Genomic DNA, 8,453 nt, shown 5'->3' on the forward strand with positions numbered 1-8,453 from the left:
GGCTGGGCGAAGGCTCAACTCAAGGAAGAACAGCAGGTGAACGCCGCATTCCTTCGGCGACCGCAGGGCTCACCTAGCAGATGGGAATGAGAAATCCCGCTAGACCCGTCCGGAGAATACTGCCAGGAATACATGAGCGCAAAGGACACAGCGGACAGTGCCACCACGAGCATCCTTGTGGAGAATAGTGTAACTGGGTTGGAAGGGAACTGGCTCATCTGGGCTCAGTGAGGTGGCGAAGCTTTTGTAGAGCAGTAAGAAAATCCTGTGATGGAGCCATTGCTAGTAACTGTTGCGGTTTGCAACTAAAACTGCCTTGTTTCACACTGATTACATTTGGCGTCTGAATTTAAACCTACCTACTCTTCAGAGGCCAACTAACTTTCCTTCTTTGTGCAGTTAACTATTTAAACTTGTGAGGTTTAAAAGTAAGCCCTTTTAAAAGATTTTCTCAAACAGTAATTTTTTCCAAACCCCTGTTGCTAAAGAAACATTTCCCATTTTTGCCAAACTTCACACACCTATACTCATCTCCTAATGTCTCAGAAACAGACCACATTCTAAATTTTACGCAATAACAAAAAATGTTCCTTTTATTTATCATGATCGAGTTTAACTAAAAAAAAATAAACTATGTCCAGCAGTTATTTCCATTGTCTAATGTTAACTACTAGACCTTCTGCCCTGCCACCTCCAGGGATCCTAGCTACTGCACTTTCCGTCCCCAAATCTGATTTTCCTCCAGGCTTCCGGCTGAGTTAATCATCATACACAAAAACACCATGTTCCCTGGCATGTCACTCTTTAAGAACAGAAGTTCCATTCAAATAGACCTGGTGAAGTCTGTCAGAACAGGATCACACTCTAGGCCAACCTCCGGAAATCAGATAAATTTGGAAGCTGCTAGTTTGGTTTGTCAAGTAATTTTGCCCCCACGCTTTGTCCCTATCAATAATAGGCATATACAGTGAGCAGGGGGCCTTATTTATATTTATATTACAGCAGTGCCTGGAATCCCCAATAAGGGCTTCATTGTAGGCATTGTATACACAAGAGTTTGGTCTCAGTTGAAAGTCTAAGATTATGATGTGGTGTGATGAGCAAATTAGTTTCTTTCTCTGGTGAACCTTTGTGGCTCATCAGAATCAGGGACTGAAATTGGACTGGGTTTGCAAACCAGTACTTTTTTGGAGGCAGGAGGCTGCCAACTTGCTCTACAGAATCTCAGCTTTCACTTATGATTGTGGAGAAAACCTTGAAAATGTTAAAGAAATCTAAACCGATGAACCAATGTCTATCTAAGTTGAAGCAGAGCTTGAAACAGCAACTCAGAGGTGGGAATGCCACATTCTTCTCCGTGCCCAATAATGGGAAATTCAGATGTCTCATGATGAGTTAAAGGTCAACATTATTTATTTCACTGCAGTCACAGGATGTAGTAATGAAGGAGGCTGTCAGGTCTCCACATTCTATTGTAAATGGCATCATTTTGGAACCACAAAGAGATGGGCACCACTTCTTACCCCACCTCACATACACACATTTGACCTGAGGAGCTAAAAGGCCAGATGGGAGGAGTAGAGCCTGAGGGCATTTGAGTCCCTCTATAGGGAAACTAATGTCTCAGAGCCCAGTAGGTAATTCAAGCCCTGGTAAGCAGGAGCACAGCCTAGTAAGGTACACCCAAGACTTCATCCAGTCAGTTTCCTCCTCTACCACAAGAGCAGGATGGGTCTGGTGATGGGTGTACGCCCAGACAGCTTCCTCCTTGGTTTTAGCTGCTGCTCCTGCTGTATCTCCCTCTGCTGAAGATACATATGAAGAGGGATGGGGTAACTCCCTTTTATGGATACCCAGTCAGCCAGTAGCTATAAAATCCCTCTTATTCCCTGTTCTCCAATTGCTTTACCTGTAAAGGGTTAAAAAGTCTCAATGCTATGCCTAGGTAAAAGGGAAGTGAGTGGGCACCTGGCCAAAAGAGCCAATGGGAAGGCTAGAGCTTTTTAAAATTGAAAAATGACTCCCCTTTTGTCTGTCTGTTGTTGTTGTTCTCCCGGGGAGAGGTGGACAAGGCAGAAACTATGCTGTGAGAAGCTTGGGCCAGGTTTGAAACAATCATCAGCATCATACCTAGAAACTACTCATTTAAAACCCCAGATATGTAAGTAGATCAGGAAATGTCTAGGAAGACACAATTCAGTTTATCCCTTTTATTTCTTTATGGCTTGTGGATTCCTCTTTGCTAACCCCAGGTGCTTTTGTTTTGCTTGTAACCTTTAAGCTGGACCTCAAGGAAGCTATTCTTGGTGCTTAATCCTTATAGTTGCTCTTTTGAAATCTAGCAATAGCCCGAGTTCCCAGATATATTTTCTTCCTTTTTTTAAAAAAATAAAAATTTACCTTTTTTAAGAACAGAATTGGATTTTTGTGTCTTAAGAGGTTTGTGCACATGATGTATAATTAGCTGATGGCAACAACCAATTTTCCTTTTTTCTTTCTCGGCTCTTACCAGGAGGAGGGGGTGAAAGGGCTTGAGGGTACCCCACAGGAAGGAATTCCCTAGGGGGCCTTCCTGGACTACCAAAGGGGTTCTGCACTTGTGTGGTAGCAGCATTTACCAGAGAAAAGTTGTAGCCTTGGGAGTTTAATACAAGCCTGGAGTGGCCAGTGTTCATTTTTAGAATCCTTGCGGGCCCCCACCTTCTGCACTCAAAGTGCCAGAGTGGAAAATTAGCCTTGACACACCCCATTTACCTTTTCAAGCTTTTCTCCTCAACCATGAGGACTCAAAACTATTATTTCAAATGAGATTCTGATATCAATACCTGTCTCTAGGATCCAGGGCCCTAGACACAAGTCTATTGTAACTATAGTGTGTCTGGACCTCAGTGAGGGACTGCCAAGCCAGGAAAATCCATGTAATAATATGTTGAACATGTGCACAATCTGTTGCGAGTGGTATGTCATTTTACCATGTCTATTGCACAAAGCTTATTTTGTGGGTGGCGCTTGGGAAAGAACCACCGCTTTTCCACGTTCCAATCCAAGCCCTGGCCAAAACAGACTCCAGGTCTGTTGGACCAGAGGTCCTCGTGCCAGGAAGCCAGGGATGCAGCATGCACAGGGATTGGACAGCAATTGTCCTCATTAACTCCCAGAGCCCCATTGCCTGACCCATTTCCCCAGCTGCAGTACCCAGCCTGGCTCCCAGTCCCTTGCCCTATTGCACAGACGTACAAATGTAAACATTTTTCCTGTATTCAGTGAGGTAGGAGGTTGCGGGGGGCATGGAACTAGGGAACCAAGCAAGGCAGTCACTGGGGATGTTTAACTAGCAAGGGCTAAAAAACTGGGTGAGGCAGTAGGTATCAGATAGATAGTAGGGCTAAGCTTCAGGGGCCAGGGAGGCAGACTGGGGACCTGTTGCCACCCTCACACATCTTCCCTTCCTCTCACACAGCCCCGTTTTCCTCCACACACTTCATTAGCTTTGCCAAAGGGAATCTCAGACTGATGATGATAGAAAGCTCCATAGGAGTGGACCTCCTCTTGGGCTAGCTGTAGGAGGTTCACTAGAGGAAAGCCAGGTTCTTTCCGGCTCTACCAGCATAAGCCTCCTATCTCCTGTCATGCTTCTGCCCAGCAGAAGACTGCTTCTCACTCCTGAAACTCCCAACTCATAGCTTCCTCCCTATGCCTCACTTCACGGAGCACTGATTCCACCCATGTACCATCCCCCAGCCTACTTCTCCTCCCCCCTGTATAGCCATCCTTCCCCATGTTCCCCCACCATACACCACCTGCTAACCATCCTCTGTGCACAACCCCCTGCTACTACAGGTTTCTCCACTTCTTCTACCCTCGCCCCACCTTGCTCACCAGCTCCTGGTATCCCCGGCTCTTCCACACTCTTCAGACACTCCAAAACTACCCCAACATTTTTTTTAAAAAGTAGTCAAACCAACCAACCACACTTAGTTAATGTAGAGCTCATAGTGCTCAACTGCATTTCCTGTCAATGCAACTATTAAAAATAAAGGAAATGACCAGTTAATCCAATACTATTTTTTTTTTTTTTGCATCGCAGTAGCACCTATCAAGGATCAGGGCCCAGTTGTGCTAAACACCATACAGACAGTAAAAAATTCCAATTCCCCCACCTTAAATTGAGGAGTATTTCGTAGAGCTGAACAGTCTGATTGTGTTTTGAGCATTTTAATTTGGTGGGTGGCTAGAGATACAAATTGTGGTTAATCTGCATATTAATGTTGCCTGAACTGGTGCTTTCTTCAATTATTAGTCATTTGATTGAAAGGAAATGCATTTGATCAACCTTAACTGTTAGTTAACTAGGTTTTCATGTGGATAATGTTGAATGTTGTTATTTGCACTACAATGAAATAGCTTTATTTAGGGGCAGATCTAAGGGGCACATAGTTGTTAAATACCAATAGGGCCCCTCTACTTCAGCTGTTGTCACCACTGCAGCATTTTGGTCTCACACATTGCTGTTTGGGCTTCTTCCAAGAAGCTCCTGTTTCCCCCACCCAAGGACAGTGAATTGCATCACTCTCAATAACAGACTAGCAATAGACTCTCTAGAAAGCTGGGGAGGAAGGGTAGGCAATTTGGAGTTCCACGTGGAGGGGAGAAGGAACTAGAGGGGCAGAAGCATGGAAAGGAAAACAAACAGCAGAAAACAAGGGGGTCAGAAGGAACACAGAATGAAGGTTAGAAAACAGGGTAAGTATAGAACTATGATGGAGGAATAGAGAACTTGGGTACAGTGTAGGGACTAGAAGGCAGGCAAAGAAATGGGAGCCTCAGAGCTTGGGGAGAGAGAACTGCACTCCTAAGAGAGCAGGGAACTAGGGAATCAAGAGGGTGGGAAGGGTAGAGAACATGAGGTGGCAAAAGGAGGTGTGGGGGGAGGATTGTGAGGGTAACAGAACTAGGAGCGAAGTGACAACACATGGAGCAGATAAGTGGAGCTCCAGAAGGGGCAGAAACAATTTGGACTAGGAGAATAGAGGGAAGTGAGTTGCTGGAGCAGAGAACAAGGGAGACCACAATGAGGGCCCAGGAAATGGGGGAAGGTGGGGCAGACATTGTGGGGTTAGTGTGAGAATGGGCAACAGGAGATGGATCGCTTGATGATTACCTATTCTGTTCATTCCCTCTGGGACACCTGGCATTGGCCACTGTTGGAAGAGGCAATACTGGGCTAGATGGGCTGTTGGTCTGACCCAGTATGGCTGTTCTTATGTATGTTGAGGAGAGAATTGGGAGCAGAAATTGAGGAATGAAGATTCCAAAGAGAGATGAGTGGGGAAGGGGTGTGTGTGAAGAGAAAGTCCAGCACTAGAAGGGGAGATGTGTTTGTGGAGATAGGGAGCAGGAGCGTGCTTATGGGCATGTATGAAGATGGCGTTAAAACCTAAGAGGAGGCATTAACAATAGTACCACCCTGCCACAATATCAGAAGATTGGAATGGAGATGGCGGGCTTGAAAAAGGAACAGAGATCTGGGGAGCCCTGCAAAAGGGAGAAGGGAAAAATCAATGCTGGCTCTGCAGGAGAATTAAAACAGTGTTAGTAGACGAAAGTGGGGTAAAGGGACAAACAAGAGAAAATCATGCAAACGAAAGAAAATTGGCACATGTAGAGAGGGGCACCAGAGGCAGAGAAGAGGGAGCCCAGAGAAATCGAAAAGAGCAACAGTAAGAAGGAGAAAAAGCCTAGATAAATGAAATGGAAACAAAGAGCAACACATATCAACAGAGAGGTGAAGAACAGGATTGTTTCAGGCTCCTAGTTTTACTCTATTCTTTGTAAAGCACACTTGGTGTAGTAGGCATTTCAGACACATATGGAGAAAAGTTCTTAGCCCACAGGAGCTTACCAACTAATACTTTAACTGCATGGACAGACCCTATATATCTGCATGAAGCTCTGTTGGAAGGCTAGAGTCTGGATAGTTAAAGTGTCAACAAATGGAAAGGGTGGACACAACAAACAGGAACGGATTATGCAGTTAAACTGGACACATGGCTTCTTAGCTATAAGGTTTTTTATTAGCTTATTGCTCTATAAAATGAGCAAAATCAGAAGTCTGAATCAGAATGATAGGAGTGGCTAGGTAGTTAGTGGTAGAATCACGGTCAAAGAGTGAATTTGAAGAAAAGTTGGAGATTGCTAAAAACAGAGAAAAGGCTAGGCTGAGCATAAAGAGTAGACTCAAAGAAGATTCCAAGAGGCAGGCAGAGCCTGTTTGTAAAATCACCACCTTTTAGAGCTACAGGTGTTTAGTTTTACAAAATTTAAGGGGTCAGTCCCAGAGAGGCATGCTGGGAAAAAATTTTCTATAAGTGGGTAGCACTGTAATCAAGAGAGTTAGTAGGGAGTAGGTGGTTATAAAGATAGGGAATGCAGAAGATGAAAGGCTCCTTTTAATGCACTGGATGCCCTATCAGTGTTTGGTAAAAGTCAATGAGGTGTTAATATGTAGTTAAAGGTAGTATCATGGAAACTACTACAAAGGCTTGAGAAGGAGGATGGTGATGATAATTTAAAATGGCAGGCCAAGAGCATAACTTTAGTGATAACAAATAGACCAGAGTAGCAAGAAATGAGATACTGTATTTAGAGTAGCAAGCATGGAGCTCAATTTTCAGCATTGCTGACTATGGGATAATCTAGTTCATTTGTCTTTAGGAAGGGCTCTTATCCTGAAATTCAGCTCTGGTTGTAGTGATGTAAGTATGTAGTATTAAGAGTTGCACAAAGAAAGCCATTTGTAGTACACTGCAATTTTTATTACTCCCAGAAGATTTATGAACAATGCTGCATATTTTTGGGTATCATCTACTGGCATGTGAACTATTCAGTGGGAACTATTTTTTTTCAGTGGGACTACTTGTGTAAGAAGTACTGGCCAATGTAAGATTTACAAAGCGGGGCCGCTATGAGGGGAATGCCTAGAAATTAACAGTGCCTTGAGACACAAATCCTGAATTCCTTGATCAGTTTCTAGTCAGATAAAATGCTTGTGAGCTTTGCCTGGATAAAGACCAAATAAAAACTAACTTTCTGATTTTATAGTTGAGAACTCATGTTGCCTAGTAGTTGGAGAACACAGAGCTGTATATTCTATGTTTAGTGTGTACTTCAGTCATTGGGCATGTTTACCTTGTAAATGCTGGAAACATCTGTTTCAGAAAGCTGTCACAACTGAAATGTCATCACTTTGCTGTCAAAAATTTTCATGTGTGTAAATAGTACTTAAATGGTAACGGTGGGAAAGCTCTTCTCTTAAAAGAATACAGAGAAAGGAGTGGGCCATTAAGGACAGGGAAGTATAGATGATGATGATGCATCACTGTTCAAAGAAAACTCTTTTTCCAGTGCAGGAGAAGCATTGCTATTACATGGAGCTGAACGAATGAATGAATGGAGGGATGGAGGGGGACAGTAGTGGAGCTTCACTTGGTTGGCATCTCTTCTCCTCTCGGTGTGCCTGTATTGCACTCATTTGATTAACCTTCTTGAGGACTGTGTAGCCTAAAGCTGTGCTTCTCAAGCTATCTGATGTGGGGGACCAGCAATTTTTTTTTCTAATGTGCACGCAGACCGGCAGCTGATGCCTCACGGAATGGCACCAGTCCGCGCACCACCACTTTGAGTAGTACTGGCCTAGAGGATGAATAGTTTGCTTCATAATACAAAGTTAGTAAGCTTAAATCCCAGTAAGGTTATAGTTCTATTAACACTTCTATTAATGTTTTCCTGCAATATGACTATACATTCTTAACATATTTCTAAAATAAAAAAATACAATAACTGAACCAAAACAATTCATATGTTTTGTTTGTTTTTTAAAGGGATAAGAAAGAATAAAATGAAAGGTAGGAGGGAACACAATCACTGAAAGATGTGATGTCTATTAAATGTCATGCTTTGAAAGGTGTTAATTGTTTCAGTGATCAACAGTTAAATGAGAGCTAACTTGGTTTTTCTTCTAAAGCTTATATACTGACACATGCAGCTCTGAATTAGGGAGCAGGGAGCAAGTGTGCATTGTAGTGTTTCACTTGACAGTTTAAATAGCCACCTATTCTCTAATGTGGCTTATTTTATAGATTTCACATTTCTATATGGTCAAACATAGCAATCTCTAGTTCATCACTGTACTACTTGTAACTGTGATAAGAATCAACTGAGTGTATATACAATCTTCAAAAAGATTTACTTACTATACTGGTTACCTCCATATATTAGTAAGCATGTTATTTGATAGATGGCCTATCAGAAAAGGGGTGCTTTGATATGCCTACTTAAATCTGGTATATGTGGTATGTTTAACAACAACAAAACTATAATGGCGCTTGTTAGACACTTGTAAGAGAGTATATGGTTTTTTTTAAAAACAAGTGTTTTATTCAGTAAGTTTTAGT

The sequence above is a fragment of the Dermochelys coriacea genome, chromosome 2 (genome assembly GCF_009764565.3).
Source record: "Dermochelys coriacea isolate rDerCor1 chromosome 2, rDerCor1.pri.v4, whole genome shotgun sequence".
Classification (NCBI taxonomy): Eukaryota; Metazoa; Chordata; order Testudines; family Dermochelyidae; genus Dermochelys; species Dermochelys coriacea.